Source organism: Eucyclogobius newberryi, unplaced genomic scaffold (genome assembly GCF_026437365.1).
Source record: "Eucyclogobius newberryi isolate DKJ021-1_F unplaced genomic scaffold, fEucNew1.0.hap1 SCAF_21, whole genome shotgun sequence".
NCBI classification, from domain to species: Eukaryota; Metazoa; Chordata; class Actinopteri; order Gobiiformes; family Gobiidae; genus Eucyclogobius; species Eucyclogobius newberryi.
The window spans coordinates 16,424,756-16,439,315 of NW_027315846.1; the positions used below are offsets into that span (position 1 = coordinate 16,424,756).

At 42.9% G+C, this 14,560-nt stretch overlaps 1 pseudogene; it reads right to left on the reverse strand.

The window, feature by feature from the left end:
* Positions 1–3,813: 3,813 nt before the first annotated feature.
* Positions 3,814–14,560, reverse strand: part of LOC140370666 (calpain-2 catalytic subunit-like) — a 10,790-nt pseudogene continuing 43 nt past the window's right edge.

A 14,560-nucleotide genomic window follows, 5' to 3' on the forward strand; every position in this document is an offset into this window, starting at 1 on the left:
TCACAAGCGCACTCCTCCACTCATGCACGCCCCGTGCATACTAATTAGTAGTAGGAAAATGGAACATTACCGTTGCAAAAGTGCGCATGTAAACGAGCGCTTTACATTGTAGCGGTCGTCATCCCCATATAAAGCACTCATTTGCCCTAAGTAGCTCACGAATACGTTCCCCATCTCTTGCATGTTCCGTGCATATAAGCATGTAATGCAAAAATTTAACATCATTACTGTATAGAGGGCAAAAAACACAAAGTGGGCGGAGCCCACTCAAAATTAACGAAAGTACCCGTCAGTGACTAGGGACCATGGATGTATTATATTATCTGGATAGGGTCATGGATGTATTATATTATCTGGATAGGGTCATGGATGTATTATATTATCTGGATAGGGTACGCCCCCTCTGCCTCTGGCTCCAAATTGAGTAGTGGCCACTTCGCAGAATGCAGCCTTTTGGTCGGACCATTTCAGGAGTTCGGCCTCTAAAATTACCAAACATGCTAAATTGTTTTTAGTCTAAAAATAAAATAGAAGGAATTTCACTCTTCAACTGTTTCTAAAATACTTAAAAAATACATTTTTAACCTTCCGGTGAACGGTGTACGCGCACCGAGCGCGCACGTCACCCTCATGAACGAGCTTCAAAAGAACATGTGACGGAAACTGAACACAAGCAGAAGAAAGTGACGAGACGAGACCACGATACACGTAAGTTGTGTTTGTATGTCATTCCTCACGTTTCACACATCGTTCCATGTGAAGTGTAAATCAACGATTACACAGTTAACACGAGTTAACACAAGTTAACACGAGCTAACACGAGCTAACGTAAGCTAAAGTTTAGCTACACAAAGATGCAACAACACGTCGTGATGGCTCGTGCTTCTGCAAATAAATAACTAATTATTTCTCTTACTAAATGTTCTAAGAGACAAGAGGTTATGCACAGATCAAGGAAAACTAGAGAAAGAAGGGAAATAAAGTGATGTTTGTATTATGTGCTATAACAAACAACCAATAATTCAAATATAACCTGCTGAAATGGGTCATATCTTACAAATATAAATGTAAAGGTGTTTAAAAGTGACAGTCCTGTACTTACAGGGGCTGAGACCACATTTGAGGTTTTATTACCCATTTAATAATGAAGTGTGCTGTGTTATACAGCAAAGCTCACGCTTGTTTTCTATAGGAATGTCATGGATTTACTTCCATGGAATATGTAGAGATTTAGCAAACATGTCAGTTATGTTCTAACTTCTAAGGTTTAAACTTATGCATAAGTAAATGACTTTTGGTTCTAGCTTTAAAAATTAATGTGAAAAGAGGAACTTTTGTGTTACAGAGCGAAATGTAAATCTGTCAATAACATATTCCAGCTTTTCTCTGTTAAATGTGCAGAATATATCAATGTTCTAATGAGTATCTTTCTCATCTTCAGAGTGCTGACCAGTGAGTTTAGTCTGTCTGTGCTGTCCAGAGCTCTACAGGTCACTGCAGGTCACTGCAGACACAGAGTCATCTCAAGTAAACTCCTGACGACTCCAAAGCAAAAGGTATTTTAATAATAACTTGTGCCTCGACTAAAAGTAAACAGTGTAGAATCAGCACTTTGAATTTATAAAATGTCTGTTTGTTATGACCAAAAAAACTAAATGATAATTGTTCTTCAAAAGAGACACTCCTGTGTCACATGTGTCTGTGAAGCAGCTTCAGGACAAACATATGAAGTGTATGTTCTATGACTTGTATAAATCTAATAAATATGAAGTGTATGTTCTATGACTTGTATAAATCTAAAACATATGAAGTGTATGTTCTATGACTTGTATAATCTAAAGCTGTGACATGTTCTGTTTGTCCCTCAGTCATACGATGGAGCTGAATGGAGGAGTTTACTGAAGTCCTTTTCACCAGAAGACTGCGTAGCCATGGAAACAAAGTCTTGTCAAATACTGAGATATTCAGTATTTAACGCAATAATGTCACATTCATGTGCATATAACTGATGTAAAAAGAGTATTTATTTTACCATTATTATTAGTATTATTTTGTCTTACGCTGTTTTTATTTTACCTTTATCTTTATTTTTCCCCTCCATTCCTTATTAAGGTATGAGAGGTTCTGTCTATAGGAGTTTTTGTTTATAAGAGTTCTTCTATTAAGATCGATCTATTAAGAGTGTTTTTTAAACTTCCTATAAGTTATCTGTCCTTTTCCTCTGTATCTACTGTGTTGCAACAACGGAATTTCCTCATGTGTGGACAATAAAGGATTATCTTATTCAGTTTGTTCTATTTGACTTATACAGGTTGTTTTATCATTGTTAATATTTTTATGTTGCACTGAATCACCAAAGCAAGTTCCACTGTTTGTGAATTCTGTTCTTTGACAATGGCAATACATTTTCTGATTCTATTAATGATGATAATAATAATGAACAGTACAAAGACTCCAAAACTCCTTAATAAGGGACATTGTAGCTTTAAAACTCATTGTAGCTTTAAAACTCAACTAAAACTGGCTAAAATCAATTTATCATTTGTAGTTATAATCAGATTTGCATTTATTGAACAAGTTCATTCATGTTCATTATTCTTATTAAATACATTAATAAACAAATGTGTTTTGTATTTATTAAAGATTGACATGACACAAAACGACACAAAAGGAAACTGAATATAATTAAATACTGCTTAACTCAATTATGTAACAGAATCGATGATTATATTTTATATTTCTTCTCATCTGATTAAAAAAAATGCATATTGGCCAAATTATATTATGTACATTAATAACTGAAAAGTTAATAACAAAATATATACCCAAACCAAAAACTACAGAAAATGATGAGGACGTTATTAAACCTCTAAATGTAATTCATGTCATTAAACCAGACTTTTTATCTTAACACTTCTTTATAATTCTCTTAAATATCAGAGCTTTACAACATGATACATGTATATTTATAGATGGATATAACAATCCATCATTATACGTTACGTAAACAGACTATTTCAAGCAGAATTATTCCAAAAGTCCGTGTTGACTGTTCTCAGTCGTTCACGCTGCTGTGACGTGCGCGCTCCCGACGCCAAAGCCTCACGGCGATGACGTCACAAAAGTGGGAGGAGATATACCAGTATTCAGGAAGTAATGCGGAACTAAAAAACTTTTTTGGAACCATGCGCCAATGAGCAACTCCATAGGTTTCAATGGCGGCCATCTTGGCTTCCGGGGGCTTGCTAGGGACCCACACCATGAGGTAGGAAAGCGCGAGCGCTTTCCGAAAATGTATAGTTTATTATATTTTAAAAATGGGAAACATTGTTTTCGCATCGGAATATTCTTCTTTCTTTCTTTCTTCTCGGGACCAACCCCCCTATTTTTCACCCAGTGAACATTGACGAAAAGTCACAAAAATTTACACACCTCTAAAAATCGTGCCTCTCTACATTCTGGCTATTTCCCTTTTCTAAATGCCCCCAAATGTACCAAAAATACATTGAGAGATAGGAAATTACCCCCAAAAAATTAGAAGGTAGAATCATGAAATTTGGCGCAGAGGTAGATGGTGACAAGAAAAGTAAAAAATATTGTTACGGCAACGTCGTCCGCCCAACCAAATGTCGGCCATATTGGTTCAAAAATGGCTAAGCATGACTCGGGAGTTTTTCCAAACGTCGTACTTTTACGAACTCCTCCCAGGGCGTTGGCCCTAAAAAGCAGAAATTTGGTGAAAATGGTACTGAGGAGTGGGACATCAAAAGTTATCCAAATTACATTGATACCTGTCACGGTCTCTGTGCGGCGAAGCCGCAAACTGTAGCTAGAATTTCAGAAATCTCCCAAATTTTAAATTTCTGCCGTTTGCGCAGATAAAGTCCGAATTGCGTCAAATTAGAATCAGTTGTTAAACTCTTTGCCCTAAACTACTTGAAGTGAAATAAATTAATTTGGCACCACAGCGCCCCCTACAGATTTTATATGGAGGTTAAATGTTTAGTTTTGCGAAATTTTACAAAATATGACAACACAACTCAATTTTGGCATCCCCATCAAAAAAGTCAATGAGACCCATGTCATAATTGTTACGGCTGACCGAAACCTCCCATGTTATTCCAATGGGGAAATCGCCAGAACATGCTTACACTTTATACTAGGGCGTTAGCCCTATTAACCTGAAATTTGGGGAGACTCATCTTCAGAGGTAAAGGTTATACACATTTTTATTCAAAGAGTCACGGTGTCTGTGCAGCAAAGCCGCACATTTTGCCAAGAATTCAAAATAAAATTGCTTTTTGAATGGTAAAACAAAGGGTGGAAGATGTGACAGCATCACAGATTCAGCAGTAGATGTAATAAAAGGACAATTGGGGAACCGCTCCTCTTGCAGCGTGGCGGCGGCGTGGCGAGGGCTGATAATTGCCGCTTGCGGCTATATTTTTATTTTTGTATCAATAACTGAAGGAGATAAAGTCTTTTCATTTCTGATTACAAAATAATGCATGTAAACATGTAAATATTTCGCATCATAATCTCATATACAGTACAGTATGTGTCTGGCTCATATCTGGATAACATACAGTGTTTATTGCCATGGCTTATGGAAAATCATTACAAATAAAATGTCCCATTCTCTCTCTTTCTCAGGGTCTGCTCTCTGGCATTGACCACAAGGATCATGTGCGGTTCAGGTGTACATGGAGACATACAACCACTGCACAAAAGAGATCATTTAAAGACATTAACACAAAGATTACTTTGATACAACATTAAATACAATACATTACACACCTCTGACTCTCGAAGGGTCATTTTCATTCCACTGGACAATTTATTGAAAATTTCTAGGAAAAAAATAAATTGAAGGTGGAGAAAAATAATTGGGCAATGAGAGAATTACAGATGACATCACAGCATATATATATATATATATGCTGAAAAATATTTGAACAGGGACACAATCTTCATGATTCATGCATGCCACCACATTGGATTTGAGGATTTGAAATGAAACATAACCTTAAGTAAAATGTTACTTTTCAATATTGTGTTTAGAATCCTTTGCAGGCAATGGAACCCATGGACATCTGTAAACGCTGGGTTTCCTCCTTTGTGGCGCTTTGCCAGGCCTTTACTGCAGCTGTCTTCAATTGTTTCTTGTTTGAGGGTCTTTCTGCCTTAAGTTTTGTCTTGAGCAAATGCAAGCGCCACACCTGGAATCAACTCCAGCCCTTTTAACTGCTTAATTGATAGCAGGTTATCGAGAGAAGAGCTCATGCAGCCTTGTTATTTATGTATTTATGTGCAGCCTTTTGAGTCAATTGTCCAATTACTTTTGGTCCATTGAAAAAGAGGCGGCTACATTTTAAAGAGCTGCTATTCCCTCTCTCTTTATGTAGGTTAAGTTCAATAATTTGATCATTTGTGTTTGCCTCTCTCTCAGATTTAATTACGTTTTCTCATTTCAGTGGTCCACCCTTTGAAAATATGTTTTGTCCTACAAGTTACATTAACTTCAAATTATAAATCAGGTATTATACCCTGACAGTTATCAGACGTTTCCTAAAATACTTTTTATTTAGGCTACTCTTGGGCCACTACTTTGTACTTTTAATAGAGCAATATTATTTGGACTTTTTGGTTATAGTCCCTCAAAATACCCTGAAATGTGCTTTACCTGCCACTGGAGAAAGCCCACACCACTGTTTTGCAACTCATCATCAAATTCAGTTAATACTCACTTGTCATACACTCGAAGCGAAGCACCAGACTGATGAAGTTTTCCAGACTGATGTAACCTGAAGAGCCTCCATAGCGCACTGCCATTAGTTTGAGCATCTCATCGCTCACCGTCATCCCTATTTGCAGTAAAACATGGCATCGCACTGGTTATAGTATAGTATGGAATGGAGATAATGTAAGATATTTTCTCAACTTCATTTTAAATTTGACTGTTTGTTTTTGTAAGATTTAGCAAATAAAGTTTCCATTAATTCAGTCACGGCTGGTTTCTGCTCTGGAATGCAAACCATAAAAAGAGAAGACAATATTTCCTGCATTCTGGTGAATCTTAACAGCTCTGGAGCAGCTCAAGTGTGTGCATATTTTTAATGGCCGTGGCTGGAGAGCCGCGGCGCGGTCAAATTGCCGCGCAGTTTCAGGGACCGCGGCATTTCCCTTATAGCCCGTTATAGCCTCATGGCTAACCCTAACCGTAACCCTAACCCTAACCCTAACCTTAACCTTAACCCTAACCCGGCGCGGTCTAAAACGGCGCTAAAACGCGATCAAATGGCGCAGTTTCAGGAGCCGCGGCGCGCGGCCGGCACAAAAATAACATGGCAGTTTCGGCTGCGCGCCGTGGCACTGCAGACACTCCCATTTTGAATAAACAAACATGGCACACTAAGGCTTGATATTTTTATATACATTTGTATTGCCAGAGTACCTACTGGTGCTGTAGTATAGTTTGAGAGACAAAGTGAGATTAATAAATACATACAAAGCATATGCATAAATAGAATGCACCTACTAGAAGAATATCAAATCAATGGACCTACGTTTATGTATTAAATACTAATATTATTAGCTCAAGCCATAAAATGGCATTAGCTCTTAACTGATCAAACAATTACAATTGCTAACTGTTTATCAGTTGAATCCTCTCATTGTTATTGCCTATAGGTAGAGGTGACCTCTGTATTCTGGTGAACTTTAAAATAGTACTATTTTATCAGGCCATTGCTACTTCACTTGGTTGCATGATGTAATTTGATTTTATGTGGGTTTTTGTTTTGTTTTTTCCTTCTGGTGCCCCCATCCCCCCTTATCCCAGCCCCTGAGTTTGGCTGCTCCGCCCCTGCACACCTCTTCCCCACAGACTGTATCACATCTTCTCTCTCCTCCGTTCCTTCTGCTCTGGACTCCAGATAAGTTTTAGACAGCAAAAAATATATATAATTATACTTCCTGGTAGAACATGAGCAGTGGATGTGACATAAGTGGATGTGACATAACTGTTACCTAGCAACCATACATAAAACAAGGGCCAAAGATTGTCTGATTTACTTATTTGACAAAAGAAAATATTTTACCTTTCCTTTATTTTGTTAAATGAACTGTTGTTACTTGCACTTTAATGGACAGAATTTTATAAGATAAGATAAGATATTCCTATCTTATCTTATAAAATTCTGTCCATTAACGTGCAAGTAACAACAGTTCATTTAACAAAATAAAGGAAAGGTAAAATATTTTATGCATTGATGATATTGTATTTTTAGTGCTACTTCCTGTACTTTTCCTCCCAAACTGCCACTTGACTGGTGTCATGATAAATAATGCAAATCCCTTCAAACCATGTCATCTGCACTTTAAAATATTACCTGTAGCCATGATAGCATTCCTTAGCTCACTCGTGGACAGTGTCCCGGACTGTGAAACAGCAGTGCGGGAGAAAATGTCCTGATTGAACACAATATATCTGTCATAAACCTAATTGTGAGGTGCAAACTTTAAATGTTCTTATTTCTTTTTTACCTTGAATGTGGTGACTTTTCCCCATAAGCGAACTAATTCTTCATTGTTAAGTTTTCCGGTTATAGACGACTTGTTATTGTGTTAAGGCATTTGAAAATTATACTCATTATATTCATTATTTGGATACAAAAGGATACATCCATGAGTGCGACCATGCTGCGACAGGCATCATCACTGAAGCCGCCAGACTTCAAGTCTCCTGGAAAAACAAATTGCTTTTATTATTTCTGGGATTATTATACCTTTGAGGATGCTTTCATTCAACAGCTTCTGGAGCTGCTCTGCATCCACCTACTCGTACTAAAACACATTTTTCTTTGTTAAACAAATGTGTAGAGTAAAAAGTCAGTATTGAGCCTTTGTTGACACTATAATATGTGATTTTAAACCTTGACTCGTCTCTAGAACGGCATTGAATGGTTTTCAGGGACTCGTCAGAAATGTGAAAATGTATAGAACAAATCACAAACTCCACAGCCACAGAATACTGAGTTGTTCTTGCAGGATGGCTTTTTTGTAGCAAATAATTTCTACACTCAGCTAACTTTATGGTCCCAACCCATTTGCTAAGTGCCTTGTGCAAACTGTATTTAACATAATTTTTTGTTGTCTGCTAATACCTTTTCAGAAAACTGCCGCAATATTGTTCTTTTGTTGTCGTCATCTGTGCCATTTTCGGAATTCTGGAAAAAAATACATAATAATGATTAATATTTCATAGATTTCAATTCAACCTCTCCTTGAACCGACACCTTAACGTGGTGCAGGGGTTTGAGTGCCATAATGATCCCAGGAGCTATGTTGTCGGGGGCTTCAAGCCCCTGGTAGGTCTCCCAAGGCAAACAGGTCCTAGGTGACGGGTCAGACAAAGATCGGTTCAGAAGCCCCCTATGATGAGTAAAAGAACAAGGCTGTTTACGTCGCCCCGATCGGCGTCACCGGGGCCCCATCCTGGAGCCAGGCCTGGGATGGGTGCTCGATGGCGAGCGCCTGGTGGCCGGGTCTTACCCTCACGGGGCCCAGCCGGGCACAGCCCAAAAGAGCGACGTGGGGCCGCCCATAAGGGGCCGGTGCAAAGAGATCTGGGCGGCAGTCGACGGCAGGGGCCTCGGTGACCAGATCTCCAGACACAAAGACTAACTCTGTGGACATGGAACGTCACCTCGCTGGGGGGGGAAGTGCCTGAGCTTGTGCGGGAGGTTGAGCGATACCGACTAGATATAGTCGGCCTCACCTCCACGCACAGTTTGGGCTCTGGAACCCATCTCCTCGAGAGGGGCTGGACGCTCCACCTCTCTGGTGTTGCCCGCGGGGAGAGGCGGCGGGCTGGTGTGGGCTTGCCTCACAGCCCCTCAGCTCAGCCGCCACATGTTGGAGTTCACCCCGGTGAACGAGAGGGTCGCGTCCCTTCACCTTCGGGTGGGGGACAGGTCTCTCACTGTTGTGGCGGCCTACGGGCCGAACAGCAGTGCAGAGCACCCGGCCTTCTTGGAGTCCTTGGGAGGAGTACTGGACAGGGCACCGACCGGGGACTCCGTTGTTCTATTGGGGGACTTCAACGCCCACGTGGGCAATGACAGTGACACCTGGGGAGGGGTGATCGGGAAGAACGGCTTCCCCGATTTGAACCCGAGCGGTGTTCAGTTATTGGACTTCTGTGCTAGCCACGGTTTGCCCATAACGAACACCATGTTCAAGCACAAGGGTGTCCATCAGTGCACATGGCACCAGGAAACCCTAGGCCGGAGGTCAATGATCGACTTTGTTGTCGTGTCATCTGACCTCCGGCCGCGTGTCTTGGACACTCGGGTGAAGAGAGGGGCAGAGTTGTCAACCAATCACCACCTGGTGGTGAGTTGGATCCGCTGGCAGAGGAGGAAGCCGGACAGACTTGGCAGACCCAAGCGCATTGTGAGGGTCTGTTGGGAACGTCTTGTGGAGCCCTCTGTCAGTAGGGTATTCAACTCGCACCTCCGGGAGAGCTTCCCCCATATCCCGGGGGAGGCTGGGGACATTGAGTCCGAGTGGACCATGTTCTCCGCCTCCATTGTTGATGCGGCTGCTCGGAGCTGTGGTCGCAAGGTCTCCGGTGCCTGTCGTGGCGGCAAACCCCGAACCCGGTGGTGGACACCGGAAGTAAGGGATGCCGTCAGACTGAAGAAGGAGGCCTATCAGGCCACTCTGGCTTGTAGGTCTCCTGAGGTCATTGACAGGTATCGGCAGGCCAAGCGGGCCGCAGCTCGTGCTGTCGCAGAGGCAAAAACCTGGGCCTGGGAGGAGTTCGGGGAGGCCATGGAGGAGGACTATCGGTCTGCCCGAAAGAAATTCTGGCAAACCGTCCGGCGCCTCAGGAGGGGGAAGCAGTGCCTCATCAACACCGTTTACGGTGCGGGTGGAGACCTGCTGACCTCGACTGGGGATGTCGTCGGACGATGGAAGGAATACTTTGAGAATCTCCTTAATCCCTCAGTCACGTCTTCCGAAGAGGAAGCAGAGACCGGGGACTCAGGGGCTGACTCATCCATCACCCAAGCTGAAGTCACTGAGGTTGTTGGCAAACTCCTCAGTGGCTCCGGGGATGGATGAGATCTGCCCTGAGTACCTAAAGTCTCTGGATGTTGTTGGACTGTCTTGGCTGACACGTCTCTGCAACATCGCGTGGCGTTCGGGGACCTTGCCTCTGGACTGGCAGACCGGGGTGGTGGCCCCTCTGTTCAAGAAGGGGGACCGGAAGGTGTGTTCCAACTACAGAGGGATCACACTCCTCAGCCTCCCCGGTAAAGTCTATTCCAAGGTACTGGAGAGGAGAATCCGACCGATAGTCGAACCTCGGATTCAGGAGGAGCAAAGCGGTTTTCGTCCCGGTCGTGGAACACTGGACCAGCTCTATACCCTCCATCAGGTGCTCGAGGGTTCATGGGAGTTTGCCCAACCAGTCCACATGTGCTTTGTGGATCTGGAGAAGGCTTTCGACCGTGTCCCTCGGGGTGTCCATTGGGGGGTGCTCCAGGAGTACGGGGCCCGGGACCCTTTGCTCAGGGCTGTCCGGTCCCTGTATGACCGGAGCAGGAGCTGTGTTCGCATTTCCGGCAGTAAGTCAGACCTGTTCCCAGTGCATGTTGGACTCCGCCAGGGCTGCCCTTTGTCACCGGTTCTGTTCATAGTTTTTATGGACAGAATTTCTAGGCGCAGTCAGGGGTCGGAGGGTGTCCGGTTTGGGGACCACAGGATCTCATCTCTGCTGTTCGCGGACGATGTTGTCCTGATGGTTCCATCAAACCCGGACCTGCAACGTGCACTGGGACGGTTTGCAGCCGAGTGTAAAGCGGCTGGGATGAGAATCAGCACCTCCAAATCCGAGGCCATGGTTCTCGACCGGAAAAAGGTGGCTTAATTTCCCTCTTTAGGTGGGTGGGGTGTCCTTGCCCCAAGTGGACGAGTTCAAGTATCTCGGGGTCTTGTTCACGAGTGAGGGAAGGATGGAGCGTGAGATCGACAGGCGGATCGGTGCAGCGTCTGCAGTGATGCAGTCGCTGCATCGGACCGTTGTGGTAAAGAGGGAGCTGAGCCGAAAGGCAAAGCTCTCTATTTACCGCTCGGTCTACGTTCCTACCCTCACCTATGGTCGTGAGCTTTGGGTAATGACCGAAAGAACAAGATCGCGGATACAAGCGGTCGAAATGAGTTTCCTCCGCCGTGTGGCTGGGCGCTCCCTTAGAGATAAGGTGAGGAGCTCGGCCACACGGGGGGGGGGCTCGGAGTAGAGCTGCTGCTCCTCCACATCGAGAGGAGCGAGTTGAGGTGGCTCGGGCATTTGTTCCGGATGCCTCCTGGGCGCCTCCCTCGGGAGGTGTTTCAGGCATGTCCCAGCGGGAAGAGGCCCCGGGGAAGACCCAGGACACGCTGGAGAGACTATGTTTCTCAGCTGGCCTGGGAATGCCTCGGGATCCCCCCGGAGGAGTTGGAGGAAGTGTCTGGGGAGGAGGACGTCTGGGAGTCCCTGCTCAGACTGCTGCCCCCGCGACCCAGCCCCGGATAAGCGGTCGAAAATGGATGGATGGATGGAGATTTCAATTCAAATACAGAACAATATGAAGAGTTTTCTGACCTCTGCATGCTCCACTTCACTGTGATCATGTCCACTGGAACTTTCACTGCCAAGAAACAAACAAACAAAAGTGTCACTAGTTCGTGTCCAATTACTTTGACTTTGTTTAACTCTAAATGGACTGACTGGACGTGTGTTTCAGATTTAGAGACGATGGTCAGCAGAAAAGATGCAGTATCATTGGGGTCATATGTAGATGGTACAATGAGGTACTCCCCAGGCATTAGCGACACAAACTCCATCACCTCTCGAGCATTCTTGTATGTTTTGCTTTGGGCCACAGGATTGTTGGAAGCAAAGAAAGAAGCTAGAAACTTCCCTTCCACCCCCAACAACTAGAACATCAACAAGAAGACATTTAGTCCAATTTTATTTTGCATTATTGTTCTCAAAATAATAGTTACTTACTGCATCCGGCACAGCAAAAATGGAAAATCCAATATGTAGGTTTTTCACCAGTCGCCTGTTCCTCTTATCGGGCTTTTGCATAAGTGACACCAGCATATTTTTTTCTCCTTGGCTCTGAGCACATTTTTCAAACACCTGGTCAATCTTCACACGATATTGTGGATTTGTCCAGAAGCTATCTGCAAAACAGAAGACTATAAATACTACTTAAGAATAAGTAATCTGACTAAGTGTGTACTATTTACAAGTAACGAGTGAGATGAGCAACTCTCAGTCTTATTTAGGCACAATTGAAACTAGAGATACATTTGAGTATGTAACAGTACCCCTGTTGTTCAAGCACCCTCCAGCAGTAGTGCCTGCCACCCATCGGCCCTCATAGAAGGACGTTTTCCAGTGACAAATGGAGCTTCCATCCAGAAACTCAGGACACATGCAGCAGATGTCCAGGTCTGTGTAGAACTTACTGAAGTCCTCCAAAGTCATTCTTTCACAGCAGAAGTTTTTGTGTTTACACAAAACAGGTAATGGCAATAGTTTGTTTCAATATCAAATGCAATGTTTACCAAAACTCCCCATTATCAGCTACAGCAAGACATATGTCACGTTCTTGAGGGCTCACTGTTTGCCACAGAGGTGACCTGTAAAGATATTGTAAAAATACTGTGGGTTCAAAAACTTTTTATATGATTTCTGATGTAAAAATGAATCATAACTGCACAGTTACCAATGCAAATCCATGCTTATACTGCAATATTTGCTAAATTAACTCAGGTCATATTAACTATGTACGTCTTAATGGCTTACACATGTTTACACATCACAGAAGAAGATATCTCTTTTTTACCGATCACTCCAGTCCCCTATCCATTCTCCTTTGCCCCATGGGTTAAACAGACGTACCAGCCTCACAAGCTGCCCCCGGCTCATCATCTGATAAACACATTGACATATATTCAAAATATAACACATGACATATTTAAAATTCCTTCAGTACCTGTTTGACTCCGGTCACTGTATAGGCATGGCCTTCTACCACTCCGTTGGGCAGGACCGTGTTCTCAGATGTGGCCTGTGGAACATTGTTAAAAATAATAGAAGAACATAAGAGAAATGGCTGTTTGGAAAATGTGCTGTTTGTGGTATGTAGAACAAAAATTGCATTTCATAATTTTATTTCAGCGCTGACCACGCCCATTGTGACCACAACCCATAATTATGGCTTTACTGTGCTGTGTTTGAATTTATAGTTTGTTTTATTTTACTTGTTTGATCAAAACATTTCTATATCGATATTGTAATATATGTGTGCTATCATTATCTCGGCCTATGATTAGTTTGATTTCTTGCTGTGTTTAGGCTCCAGTGAAAATGGCTCAGTTTACCCCTGGTGCAGTTCCACATCCCATCAGAGCCCGGGACTGTCCTGCTCGGGACATGAGCTCCCACAGGTTTGGAGGAGGGCTGGACAACTCTACACAAACGTGAACTCCACCAGTGAAGTCCACGAGAGCCTCGGCAGGGGTCCCTGCATTCATGTCTGAGTAGGAACCGCACACTCTGAAATTAACACAGATATAATTCCAGGGACAGTTCCTCTAAAACAAATTAGATTTACCCAAAAAAATCCATACTTTGCATAGGCTTTTTCCAACAGAGCGGGCCAGAACTCTGTGGGGTCTTTGGAGTGGACAAAGATAAGCCTGTTGTTAATTGTAGGAAGTTTGTCATCAATAACAACGTCCACCCACTTTCCAAATCTCCAGAACTGAGGGGAACCAGCAAAAGATTTGTATCAGTATTTTACATTGAATTAAAAGTCACAAAAAATGTTTCTTCTTTACCTTGAAGTGGAACAAACCACAGTAGTTCTCATCAAACATCTGGTCCATTGGAACAACCTGAGCCATGATGGGCTTTTGCAAAGTCAGAGCTCCAATGGATGCCAGAAACCAACAATTCCCTAACGATAAATGTAATTTAAAAGCTCTCATCAAATAATAAATGAAAAATCTTCACATAATGATAATGTTAAATAATACTATAAATTCATTTCTCACTCACCACAGAAGTAACCATATACACTCTTACCTACTATGCCTTGACCGAAATCAAATCTGGAGATCCCATCAACAACAAGACGTGGATTTGGAACCATTTTCTGAAAAGAGCGCTATATTAAAATAATGTAAATAGCCTTAAAAGCGTATTTTAAATGAAGCTATAGGTAGATTTCTCTGCTTTACCAAACTCATCACACTCACCGAAGGTCTGACCCACTGCACGCTTTTGAGGTCTGAGGCAGAAAGGATGGTGGGTCCGATGGATGTCTTGTCCGGGGGAAACATTTCGTCAATGTAGCGGATCTTCCGGATCAGACAGTACTGCTTAAGCTGCTGGTAGTCCTGGTTGAGGAACTTTTCAGGGGTATCAAGAGTTCCATAGCCATTTTTAGAGGACCGTGCATTTAGGATGCTCTGACATACACCTGGTACCGCC